The following is a 14,609-nucleotide window of genomic DNA, read 5'->3' as shown; positions in this document are numbered from 1 at the left end:
GGAAACTTCAGAAACCCAGTATAAGTCACTCAAATTTTGTTTAATTGAAATTAGGTTTTGTCTATGAATTTGTTATACCACCATTGCGTTGGATTAAAACATTAAAAAGGTATGCAAGTAAAAATACCGTATATTCATTTACTCGTATATTACAGCAGGGATCGTAAACCTGGTAAGGTGATGGTCATGAATTGTTAAAATAGAATTCAGTAGATTAAACAGCTTCGTCTCGCTTCGGTGCGAAAATTCCACGTCAACTATATAAATAAGTACTCGTAAATAACAAATATACGAGTTTTACGTGCGATGGCGTCTTTAATAGCATACCTATCCGAAGACTATTAAATACTAACAGCACACTTTCACTTAATTTATCATTTGAATTAACTTTATACCGCACATTTGACTAAACTATCGCACAACTGTTTAGTCGCGCTAAGATTCCTATGAGCATATATGGAGGTGCGCGCACAATTCGATTAATTGTGCATCTAAACTGTTAAATGGGCTGCGAAACAATTGACAATCGCAAAACAGTTGTGCGATACTTTAGTCAAAGGAGCGCCCGCTCTAAATCTTTCTTATAATCTGAATTTATAGGAAAGCAATTTTCGCAACATTCAAAACATTTATGCTAATTATTTGGCTCTAACTTGCTGTAACCACATCAGATCGTGATCTTTCATAATGAATGAGGCAGGTTGTTTCGTAATAGCTTCATTTACTTTCGGCGGAAGTTTAAATAGACCGATAACTTTGGGCATTCGGAAGCTGCGCTGGTAAATTATTAAAATAAAATAGATAGCCTTTTGGATATATAGTATGTAAAAATAAAGGATAAATTGAAAGTGCATATAGATTCGTCCTGACGTCGGGTCCTTTTCTTAAAATATGTAGGCGGCATACGTTTGTCATGGAAAAATTCTTTTTCACCTTATTTTGCTTATTTAGTAAACGCGTCATCTTTGTTATGACGTAAACTTTTTATGTTAACAAGGGGTTACTCCACATTTAACTTATTTTCTTGCTTCTTATTATAATATCTGGTACATGACATTTCCTTTACATTCATTAATCTATTCTTTTACGACAACTTGATTATTGGATTTTATTAAAATAAAGTAATATTTATGTACGTAAACACAACATGACACGCAAAGAACTAATTATATGTGTTTTTATTTATTACTTTTTCCTAATACGAAGAATATTGAAGTTCGGGCAAATAAATATGCTTGTCTAGTTGTATTAGGCGATAACAAGTTGCTAATTTGACGTGACGTTTGAGTAAATCTTACCGGAGGTTCCAGAAAATACGTAATAATATTACTGTATTTCTTAAGTAAAATATATTACCACCTGTTGGGAAAACAAAACATGTTTTGGGAAAACAACAGTTTCATTTTTCACAGATAAATAATTGTAGGATGTTTTAAATCAGTGTGTCTGTTTAAAAAAATGCTTGCTACATTGTAAAAAGCATTTAATTATTAGCATTGTATGTAGCGTTATATTGTAAATTATTGTTCCATTTTTTTTAATCTAAAAAAATCTTCTTCAAAAACTATCTTCATTTCACATAAAACTTTATAAAAGTACTCTTATAAAGTAAAATAAGTCATTAACCGTACTTAATCTACCATTTTTAAAAGAATTACTTTTCGCATTTTTGTATCGTTTTTGTTTTAAAATCTTTGATGTGTATAGATTATTTTTACTAAAAAGTGAAACTACGATTTATCCGTTCACCACTAAAATATTTACAATTTAAGTTACTTAATTCAAGTAATAGTTCTACGTAATTACACGTCTCAGCTCATACGTGGTTTCAATATTCAACCGGGACCTGTCTCGTTTCCGCACCTGCAAATGAACCTATCAAAGTTACCAGAATATGTACGTGCATTATTTACTGAGCATGCGCGAAGCATACCAACGGCAACTCCATCGGTGTACATTCAAACAGTTGCTTCGGGGTATTCTTTCGAGCCGCGCTTACTCTCGGCGGGTATTCTTCGAGTGAATTAACTACAAGTAACACCGAGTGTTCTATGTAAGCATACATTGAAAGTAGACAAGCATGCTGATGTGTATTTAGAGAAACTTAAATATATTCCTGGGTGACTCGGTGCGCCTGTTTATATTTTTTAAAGGTAAGTAAATGCTTATTTTAGGTGTCCCTTGTGAGTTTTAGATACCCGCCTGTTGAGTCAAAGTTGTTACAAAGCATGAAAAGTAAATATACCCTCAAATCCCATATGTTTGTTAGTTATGTCACGTCTACCCTTTACTAGGTTGTTTAGAATAATTAAAGCTCAGAATCTACTACTTTTTATAGTACTTTATAAAATTTTCTACAATGTACATCTTCGAACCATATTTTTTATATTTTAAGAAGACATACAATTATAGTGATTTGAAATAATTTTTCCTTTAAAGTCGACAATAATTATCTACAATTAAAGACATCTTTAAAAATTTCCTGACTTGTTAATTTTTAAAGCTGAATCTGTAATCTTCTTACTAACAAGTTGATCTCATGTAACAGTCTGTTATTTTTCCTTACTTAAAAGAAGATTGTTACAAAGGCGTGGTCCTTCCCCGGTAGAGCCTTTTATCTACAGTTCTTCGTACCTAGTCTATAGTTTGTTATAGTTTCTATAAGTTTTTCAACCATAGAGGTGTTTTAAATATCGTTAGATGCAACTTATGAATCTGTGGTCTATGGGACTTAATAAGTAAGCTTAAGGATGGTAAATGTTCTAATTAAAATATACTTTGATCGTCACTTTTTTGTGCAACTAACTAAGGAACAATATAGACTACTTCAAGCATTGGAGTTAAACTTCAAGCAGTTAGCCGCTTCTTTACAGCGACTGGTAACTGTCAATTGTTTATAATAATCGTTACTGTTTGAAGATTTTATAAGTCAAGGAGTATGTATGGGGACCCTTAGATATTTCCTCCTTTCTTATACGTCGGGATGGTGTAATGCTAATTTAGTATGCCAGTTTCTACACATATATATTACCAGAAAAATACGACTCAAGTTCGTCACAACGAAGATAACTTGGGTGTGTTTGTTTCATTTGGTTAAACATTTTTTACAAGGATGAAAATATAGGTCGAGGCCTCAGTTACGACGCCATTTCCTCTTTTAAAACGTTATTTAATCTTGCAAACGTGCGAAGTACAGAAAAACTGAATTAATAAGACGTGCTAAAGATTCATAGTGGGTGTACCAGGATAATAAATTGTAACATTTATGTATAACAATGTTAAAATGAAATTAATAACGACTCAATTAATCAAAATTAATATAGACATAATATGATTTGAATTACTCTCTTATTAACTTAACTTTAGTACAGTGTATTTAAGGAAATCAGTCTTAAACATACAGACCTTAACTAGAATCGCGCTTTTAAAACGATAAGCCTGAACTATCAAGTATGATGATTTAAGCATCTCTTTGGGCTTATCATTAGCGTTTTATTTGTTCAAAACTTTACAAGAAGCTCTCGGAAGTATGTTAATCTAGAATTAAGTTATGTGATGGATTTGTGCTCGAATTATAATAAAAAAATCTAAATCTTTAGATTCGAACAAAAATTGCAGCAATTACAAATTGTACGTAAGATTTCTTCTTTATATAGCTTTGAATCGCGAAATGGTCCACACGGATTAAAAAAAACTTCTTAGGTAGCCTATGTGTATTTAAACACTATGTTCTGCATATGTGTCAAATTAATCGAGATCTAAAACGCCTTAAGTATAGGCGTTTCGGAGATACGTGTAACAAGCACCCATCCATATAAACATTCCGCATTTATAATATTAGTTACATAACAAGGAAGATAATTAGAAGTCAGATTTTGATAATTGTACAAAAGATTAATAACTTCATAATGTATGCATACTTATATTATTTTAACTAAAACCTTAGGTTTAATTAAATAAGAACGGTGGCTATAGAATTAACTAAAGCCTCTGCTTCATTTTGATAATTACGACGCTTTCGTATCAAACGACTGTGAAATAACAAGCCATCGTGGTATGTGTGCTGATGATAATTGAAAGTTACCGGACATCCAATTTCTGGCAACGAAGCCATTATTGTTCTGGCTAATGAAAATATATGTAACACGTGTTATATAGTATACTGTATTTATTTTACTACTTAATAGATCTACACTAATACTATAAAGAGGAAAGATTTGTATTTTCGTATGTATTGAAATAACTCAAATACTATTAGGCCGATTTAAAAGATTTCACCATTGGAAAGCTACGTTCTACGTTTCCTGAGTTTGCTATATCTTTAAATTTCAAGTGGACGAAATCGCTAGCAAAAGCTGGTTTAATAATGTAATGGTTCCTGCTTCGTTCTTGTTATTTCTTCAACGCTGTCTAAAAAACTAAGTTTTAAAGTTGAATTGGTCTTTTAAAAATGTTTAGTGTGGATAAAATCTGTACTTTTCAGCAAGCGGACGAAACTTAATTAAAGTAGAGATGCTTATTTGACTAAGTTTGTCCAATAAGCCAAATGAAATGCTCATTGATGGAACAATGACCTTTGATGGGAAAAGTTTTTGGAAAACAACCATGTATAGCTATACAATGTGGGTAGAACCTCGTAATAAACTGAGAGTCTAGTCAAGAATATGCGAGTAGTTATGCGAACTCAGGGGATCGATTCTAGTACTCCTTTGGGAGTACTTACTTCCTACATTCCATTGAAGGATGCTAATATGATAGAGAACAAATAGTATACGCCAAATATTCCCATAAAGTTACGCACAATTATATACATATATTTAGATGCTACCTTTACCAATGAATTTATTAGACATTTTTCATATGCTTATTCAAGTTTAAATTCGAAAAAAAAACGACTTATAATTTTCCTAGCTAATTTTAACCATTCGTTAGGGCTTTTGGTTTGATAACTTCATGAAATGTGTTTCCGAAGTACGTAACTAGAGTTTTACTCCATTGTAGCTTAAACCTAACACTAATGAATAAGTAGGTAATGATAAAACAAACGTAAATTTCTGCAACTCATCATTAATATGACGTCGTGTTTATAAACGTCACTAAGAGCTTAATAAACGCTGGAAACAATAGACAGGAGGATTTTAAATGGAATTAACCAAGTTATAAATGTCATAATTAAAACCAAGACTAGATAGACACTTTGTTACATCTATAGTAGTATTACAAAGAGGACAAATTTGTATTTTTGTATGTATTGAAATAACTGAAAAACTAAAAGGCCGGTTTTAAAAATTCTTTCACCGTTAGAAAGGCCATTTATTTATGAGTAAGATAGGCTACATTTTTTAAATATTTTTTTAATTTCACGCGTACAAAGTCGCAAGCAACAGCTAGTAATTTATATTACAAAATAAAATAGGAGATTATTTTGTTTCATTTAAATTAATAACAATTTAAATAACTACAAGTAAATTATTTCAATTTCAAATAACTCTACATTGCATGTTAGAAAGTTATAACGTAACGTGTCATTAAAATAACATAACTAGCATTTAAATTGAAATTAAATTTCTATTAAGAATTACTCGACATGTTTGTTCACATTGAATGTTATTCGAGTACAAGGTGTAACTTTCCAGCCGACGGCGTATTAATTATTATGAGTGAATAATGTTTTAATTACATTCGATTGATTTATTAGTGTTATTGAAATTTACTTTAAATAGGAAAGGTCAAAGTGTCTAATGCTGGGTTTGCTGAAGTTTCGATTTCTATTCTAGAGATCTAGTGATGCATTAGTGTTGGTTTGAACTGACTTACAACATAGTAAAACTCAAGTTACATAGTTCGGAAACGCATTTCATGAAGTTATAGGACCAAACATACTAACGGATGGTTAGATATAGCTGGGAAACCGGAAAATAAACTAGCATTATCTCGTTTATCTGTTTTCAGGACGATTAGTTTTTAACACAGTGAAGGGTGAAATCTTCTCTTTCTTCTAGCGTTAGGATTTACGTATTAATAAAATGCCGAAGAATTTATCATCCCTAAGGACGTCGACATGTTCTATTTTTATTTCGCCGAAACATGACTTTATTTATTATACTTGCAAATTTTAGTGTGACCTTTGTATGTTACGAAATTTTTCCTGTTATAGTTTTAGAATGAAATAAATTTTGTTTCAGAATTCATAGGGGAACGTTCATAATTGTTAGTCATTGGAATGAATAATCACCTTACTTTCGGACTAAAATGTTATTTATTCTTTTTAATAAATTTACTTTAATTTCACGCGGATAAAGTTAAAGGCGGGAAAGCTATTTTAAACATATACCAAAAACATCCTATTAAAAATGTCAATAGCCAAAGTGATTATTAAACCTAGATTTCTCGTTTAAATATTTTAGTTCAAACTAAAATAAACCAATTTCAGTACTTCTTGTGACAGTTCGTATAATTGGTTTGACAACTTTCAGACTTATTTTTCCTATTTAAACATCCCCGAAGAAAATGAAATTACTCCGACAAAACAATGGGACCACTGACGCATATTTCATTCAAAATTTACATAATTTTATAAAAGAGGCTCTCTAAAGATTATTTTACGTTGGAAATACTAAAAGTAAATGCGATTAGTAAAATTAATTAATTTTGAAATGTCAAGAATATTAGTTAAAGTTTAGGTATTTGATCGAAGTCACACTCTTTTAGTTATTGCATAATTAAAAAAATTGTTCATTATATAAAACGGTAATATAGATTTTTTTACATAATTTACTTTTCACATTTTACTCCAGATACGTACGCAATTCAAAATTTTAATTTCTATAGTAGTACCTTTTTTTTTGTTTTTTTTTTTTATAGTAGTACCTAAGTAACTTAGGAACCGTGATAGAATCACTATTTTCCAATTAAGTTTTCAGATCAATTGAGTTGGACAAACAGTTGTTATATATAATCTTTCTAATGGGAAATTCCTCCTATATTTTATTACTTTAATGATATGGCAATCTTTTATTATTAGATAGAAAACAATAAATAAGAAAGTCTATTGACTTTGTTCGTGTATTTTGCTTATTAAAAATTGTTAATAATCTATACTATTATTATATTGTATATTTGAGTGTAATTAATTAACTTAAAACTAAGCTGATTTAGTAATTTTTTTAATATTAGAAAGCTGTATTATCTTTGAGTAACATAGACTATATTACTAGATATTTAATTCCGTTCAGACGAAATGGCGGGCAAAGCTAGTGAGAAATTATATGGTTGAAAATAATCGGTTACCTGATGTCTGTGATAAATTTTTACATTAGTTGGTAATCGAAAACTTTAGGCTTGTAAATATTAAGCCCGCTACAGAGGTTTATTTTTAACTAAATAACCGAACTGTACACTCACATTTGTAAGCTGCGATTTATTTTTGTTCCGCGTATTGTTTCAAAATGTTGAAACAATTGTAGTTTTTAAGGTGAGACACCGCCTGTTTTCCAAAATGTACGTATTTTAGACAGGTGAAATATATGTCAATTTGTGCTATAAAGTTACAAGTAATGTTATAATCCCCCATTATGGTATTTACATAATATGTAAACGTATTGAAACTGTTTAGATGAGTAAAACATAAACTCAATTCAGTAGATTAGCCTTTGAAAGGAAATGGAATGTGAATAAGATGTACAGATTCAAGATGGGGTAATGTGTAATGCATATAAAGGTAAAATTGGACCCACATCTGTACGTTAGAGAATGATTTCTTTGATACATCCTTGTCTCACTCTTGTTTACAAATGTTATGTTAAAATATGTTCAATTACGTCCGCGTGAAAGTTAAAAATATTAGGAAGTAGTTCTACATATCTGCCAAATATCATCGAGATATTATGCCGTTTCATATATATAGTGTTATAAGTATTTTTTAACTTCATATTGATTACAACAATTACTACATATTAGGTGTTTAGGTAAACATTTTTTCCATAAAATAAATGAACAACTGAATACTTTTCTAACAACAGAGGTATTGGAAAGGTCAATTTGGCTCTGTAAATGGATTCTGAGAACAAAGTTAGCGTAGGTGAAAATCTAATATGTTACGCTAATTACTTGTTATTTGATAGTACAAAGGAGTAATTTTAGTCATTTATTGTACAAAACTTGCTTTACTTATAAATAAAATATTTTGATAATGCAGTTTTATTAAACTTATCTTGAACTTTGAATGGCACATTTTATGGCAATATTTACACTTAAAGATTTACAGTGTTAGGCTTTTTAGCAAATAAAAGGATCTCAGAATGTAAAGGTTCGATGTAATGTTTACGGGCGGGAGTTTTGCGTAGGTTGATCAAAGTCCGTGCATCGTAACGGAGTTATCGAAATTGATTACTAAGGGAATAGAGAAAATCTAGATTATAGATTTTGTAAAAAAATCTAAAACAATTATTAGGTCTTAACAACAACCAAAAAACATTGAAATTCCACTTGTCTATTAATGGAACTTTGTTTGATTGAAATTTTTAAGTGCGAATATTTTTTATCAATGCTAGAGTCACGATCTATTTTAAAAATCTATTCATACTGATACTTAAACTGCTTTACTGTCGCATGAATTTCTAATAATACTGAGGTGAAGCTGTTTTCTAAATGCATTTTCAGGAAAATGATATTTTACGTAACGCGGTAAAAGCTTCTGATATAAATGGAGATATTGATGTATAAAGCAAAGATGATGTTATTTAATATGGCGTAAAATTTTGTTGCTCATATTATGAGGTGGGTAAATGTGCAAATAGATTTTGATGACATAAGTAAAAACATTCGATAGCTGATTATGAGAATATTTAAGGGACTTTTATATAGATTCGGTCGTTTTAAATCACAGTTAAAAACCTAAAATGAAGCAAATTTGTATAAATAGTAAAATCAATAATGTCCAGTTACTCCGAGTTCTTGGTCTTTGCTGCCCAACGGGGCAATAAATTCGCATTACTTTAACTGGTCTGGAAGGAGCAGGTGCGAGGTTTTATTACCTTATTTATCGAGTATGTGACCTATGCAACATTTAAAGATATTACCGTTGAATTCCATTGCTGTTACACTTTCAATATATATTGTAGTTACTGTTTTGTTATAGAGAACGAAATACATGACATTTATCTATTAAGTGTAAATGCAGTGTAACTCTATTGTTAGGGATGTTTTCGGTTGCAATTGTTTTTATAATTCATATTTATTTATTTATTTATTTATTCATTAAATACATGAAATAATTATTTCATTTTATCAAACATTCACAAGAACAAAATAAACATAAAAAACGTACATAATATCAATACAAATGTTATTACATACTGACTTTTAAAACATCAAAATTACAATATTTATAATCCAAAAGTATACAAGAGCTATATAAATCGCGGCGTTTTAAACTTAAAATACAAGAAATCTACATATGACTCAAGTTCCAACTTACCTTATATGTATATATTTTATATATTTTATTTACAACACAAATATTACAATAAATGATAATTTTAAACAAAATTTGCATATTTGTATAAATTAGGCTAAGGATCAACTTCATACTTTTCTCTTCGATTTTTTATGTATTATATTTGAATAATATACAGACTTGCAACAAAGAGAATGAGTTGGATGTAAGAGAATATTCTATGAGGAAAACTTTTTAGTTATTTGAATGTCTTATTAAGATTAAGTTCTTGCACTTTAACTAATTTATTACATAAAGAAAATGCAGAGGCGGTGTCATTGCGACCTTAACAACAGAAAACTAGGGACATAAGAAAGTAAGATGCGTTTTTATTATTTTTGCCAACAAGTTACATTAAAATACAAGATGCTGTATATATTCCTAGAAATGTTGGGTCCCAGTGGATTGTGAATTGTGAACTGGTTTAGAATACAAACCAATGTCATTGCCTTCGGGTTATAGTAACTTAAAATATTTTACCATATAATAAATTTACTTATACTCGCGTGAACTTTGTCATTTAAAAGAGATTAGGAGGTCGTAGAATTTAGAATAGCGGAGTTTTCGGAGGCTAGACGTGTTATTTAAGTATCGAAACGAGAACTGCTACTATTTTTGTTACAATGTCAATTCAAAGGGTCACCTTGTCCATTTAGATTTGTTAATGATGTAATATGTTATTACAGTATATACTAAAGTTATTACGGAATTATAAAGGTGAAAGAGATTAATTGTTTTACATATGAGTTCACAGAATTTAATATTAATATTTGTGTTTTATGTTATATATTTTAGATGGAGTTTTTAAAATCGTTTGTTGATGCAATAGTGACTCAAATCTAGTATTCTCAAATACAGTTAGAAACATTTGAACCAAACGATATGCAATTGAATTATTAATATTATTTCACGCAATAACGTTGGATAAAAATTCACATTCGAGTTTATCGGATTAAAATTTATTATTCTTTACGATGACAGTTTTCAATATTAAATTGTTATGTTTATATGAAAAATATTTGAATATTGGATGTTATTTTTACGCTATATATCTGTTATATTGACTCCGAATAACTCCGGTGAAATCGTTTTATTTAAATGTTATCCATGATCACAATAACATCATCATTAATAAGTTGCCTTTATCACTTGTCAAATTACAATAATATTAATTTTTTTATTAATAAATGTGGGCAAGAAAAAAAACCTTCTCAACGATTATTATAAATACCGATTCTGTCACAAAACGGATGCTTTAAGATATTAAGGAATTCTAATAGTCCAAAATATTGTATCTAACAAATTCTATACAAAAATACATTTCGATTAAATTCTAAGGTAAACGGCTACGGTAAATCATTTACTGTGAGTGTAGCGACAGCAAGCACTTTGAAGAACATCGGTAAATATTATCTGCTTTGCGATGTCAACTTTGTACAAGATATCAACATTGAATATTTCTTTTTCCGTCTGTACGATTATAAACCAGCGTCTTTATAAAAGAAAACAATTCACTCTAATTGAATTAGAAAAACAGAGCGAAAAACGGAAACGAAATTGGCTAGTCACAAAACCGTTTTCTAAACCGAATCTACTTTGAAAAACCGTTTTATCGCATCGTATTCTAAAAGTACCTAAACAAATTATTGAAATTCCGTTTGTAATCTTTTAGCGAAGTTTGTTTACTTATCGTTAACTGCGGGCAAATGCTTTAGGAGATTTCCCTTGGCGGCCCTTTTGATCCTACGTCTTTTGTTTGATCTTAACCGACGGATCGTTTCTTTAAGGAAATAAACCCGTCGCACTTTCCCTTACTTATAAAAATACGCTTGGATTAAGTAGCCTGGTGCTATATTTCTAAATTGAAAACACTTTTTTTATTAAAAAAAAACCTGCCTCTCTATCTTATTTTTAAATTTTAAATAATGCAAAACTATCTCTACTTCAAGACTATCATATTTCATCGCAGTGTTACTAAAAGAGATTAATTTTTTCTGTCAAATAATTGCTTATAAGTCTTAAGTTGAATAACTCATTTAAGTTAAAATTTAAGTTGAAATGCTATAAAGCGATATAACCGTGAGTTGTTGTGAAACTTTAGTCGTATCACTTGATTTTAGTTTCCGCTGAGAGCCCGAGCAAAGACGGAAATGTCAAGTCATAAAACTTCAAGCTGTATTAGCAGCTACATTTTTCTACTCAGTGCTAAGAAATATCGTACATTTTTAGTGAATTGAACAAGCAAGAAATGTAAAATTTAAAGTCATTCAAAAGCAAAACATTAGAAATATACAAATAAAATTGTATGTAAATGTAATTGTATAGAATTATGAAAATCTGTTACAATTTGCCACAATCGTTGGACTGTGTTTGTCTCATGTTATAGGAGGCACTTGAGTGCCTACATTGAACATTTTGTTGCAGGACTCAACAGATGATTAGAGATGTTAAACTTGTCTCCATCGGGTTATCGGAACGTTGATGAAGAGCAACGGACCCTGAGTAGAAAGGAGGTGTATCCTAGACGACTTTGGTATGCTCCTAAAGTTAAGACGATCGATGATATAAAGGACGACAGCTATAGTGGTAAGTTGTGTAAAACTAGAATTTATAAACTAAATTGATATTTAACTCGACTTATTTAGGTTGAGTGAACTTTGAGTAAGTTTAAAAACAGTTAAACCCCTTTAAATTGCTATTAATTGCAGGCTATTGGTATGCACAGTTTTGTACTCTTTTGCTGTTTTTATTTAGCCTTTTGAACGGCAATCTTCAGAGAATGATTGCTTTTAAAACTAAGCATGTGACGTTTCGAAAGATTAATTAACTGTATCAACTTCATAAAATTTTGACTTTTCTATTTCCGATATTGATAATCTAATACCAATTCAGTCTCCATCCATCCATCCATCCATTCAGCCATATGACGCCCACTGCTGGGCATAGGCCTCCCCCAAAGATCGCCACGATGATCGGTCCTGTGCCTCCCGCATCCAGGATACTCCCGCAACTTTGACCAGATCATCGGTCCATCTTGCGGGAGGCCTACCCACGCTGCGTCGACCTGTCCGTGGCCGCCATTCCAGGACTTTGCGGCCCCATCGGCCGTCTGTTCTGCGGGCGATATGGCCAGCCCATCGCCACTTGAGGTTTGCAATTCTTCGGGCAATGTCGGTTACCTTGGTTCTGCTGCGGATCACATCATTTCTGACGCGATCTCGCAGAGAAACTCCGAGCATTGCCCTCTCCATTGCCCTCTGCGTGACTTTGAGCCGCCTAATGTTGCCCGCAGTGAGGGGCCACGTCTCAGTTCCATAGGACAACACTGGCAACACACACTGCTCAAAAACTTTCGTTTTGAGACACTGCGGGAGGTCTTGGGACGACAGGATACCCCGCAGCTTCCCGAACGCTGCCCATCCGAGTCGGATTCGGCGATTGACCTCCCTCTCGAAGTTGGACCTACCTAGCTGGATGGTTTGTCCCAGGTAGACATACTCGTCAACAACTTCGAGAGTATGGCCTCCGATGGTTATGGGAGTGGGTGAAACATGAACATTAGACATGACTTTCGTCTTGTCCATGTTCATCCTCAGACCCACTCGTTCGGAGGCTCTATTGAGGTCATCGAGCATTGTACCGAGTCCCTCCATGGTCTCAGCCATGACTACAACGTCATCGGCAAAACGCAGGTGCGTGATGTACTCGCCGTTGATGTTAATGCCTAGTCCTTTCCAGTCGAGGACCTTGAAAACGTCTTCCAACGCCGCGGTGAAGAGTTTCGGGGAGATGACATCACCCTGTCTTACACCGCGCTGCAGATGGATTGGTTTTGTGTCCTCACTCTGTACTCGGACTGACATGGTGGCGTTTTCGTACAAGCACCTTAGCGCTTCGATGTACCGGTAGTCAATTCGGCACCTCTGGAGTGACTGCAGTGCCGCCCAGGTTTCGACCGAATCGAAGGCTTTCTCGTAGTCCACAAACGCTAAGCATAGTGGCAGGTTATTCTCCTCGGTCTTCTGTATTACCTGCCGCAGCGTATGTATGTGGTCTACGGTACTGAAGCCTTTACGGAAACCGGCTTGTTCGGGAGGCTGGAAGTCGTCGAATCTGCGAGCGAGACGGTTCGTGATGACCCTTGAGAACAACTTGTAGACATGGCTCAGAAGTGAGATGGGCCTGTAGTTCTTCAGGAGGGCTTTATCGCCCTTTTTGAAGAACAGTACCACCACACTTCTGCTCCATGCCTTTGGCGTATGTCCCTCGAGAATGACGGAATTAAAGAGCTTCTGAAGAACCTTCAGTGCCGGCTCTCCAGCTGCCCTCAATAGCTCTGCGGTGATTCCGTCATTCCCCGGCGCCTTGTTGTTTTTAAGTTGTTTCAGGGCCATACTAATCTCGTCGAGACTGACGTCCGGGATGTCCTCGGTGTAATGTCGGGTTAATCTGGCTCTGGGATCTTCGACCAGATCTGTGACAGGTTCCTGCGTTGCGTAGAGCTGCCCATAGAACTTCTCAACCTCACTCAAGAGTTCAGGTCTGGAGGACACAACTCTACCCTCTCCAGTCTTCAGCTTCAACAGTTGACTTTGCCCAATAGACAGATCCCGCGAAAACACTTTGGAGCCCTGATTTCGCTCGATAGCCAATTTTACCCGATTGGTATTAAATCGGCGTATGTCGCGCTTTATGCTCGTGGAGATCTGTCTATTTAGCCGTCGATACCGTTCAGCATCATCTGAAGAGTGTAGTTTCATGTCTCGCCTTTCCTTCATGAGTCCGAGAGTTTGGTCTGAGAGTTTCTTGGGCGAGCTTTTACGGTGGGTCTTGTAGAACTTAGAACCCACCGACTGCAAAGCATGCACGAACCCGTCATTCAGATCGTCCACGCTACTTCCCAGGCATTCAAACTGGTTTCGGAGTTCGAGCTGAAAGGTTTCGGCATTGTGGATATGCACGGGCGCTGGCCGGAGTGTAGACCCCATCAGTCGACATCGTTCGAGCTTGACGTCGATATTCAATGTGCCTCGGACAATTCGGTGATCGCTCCCGGTTTTAACCGCGTTGATCACTGAGACATCATTGAATATTTGCTTCTTTGTCGACATGA

This window comes from Papilio polytes, unplaced genomic scaffold, assembly GCF_000836215.1.
Source record: "Papilio polytes unplaced genomic scaffold, Ppol_1.0 DF823177.1, whole genome shotgun sequence".
NCBI lineage: Eukaryota > Metazoa > Arthropoda > Insecta > Lepidoptera > Papilionidae > Papilio > Papilio polytes.
Note: the sequence above shows the minus strand (reverse complement) of the source record.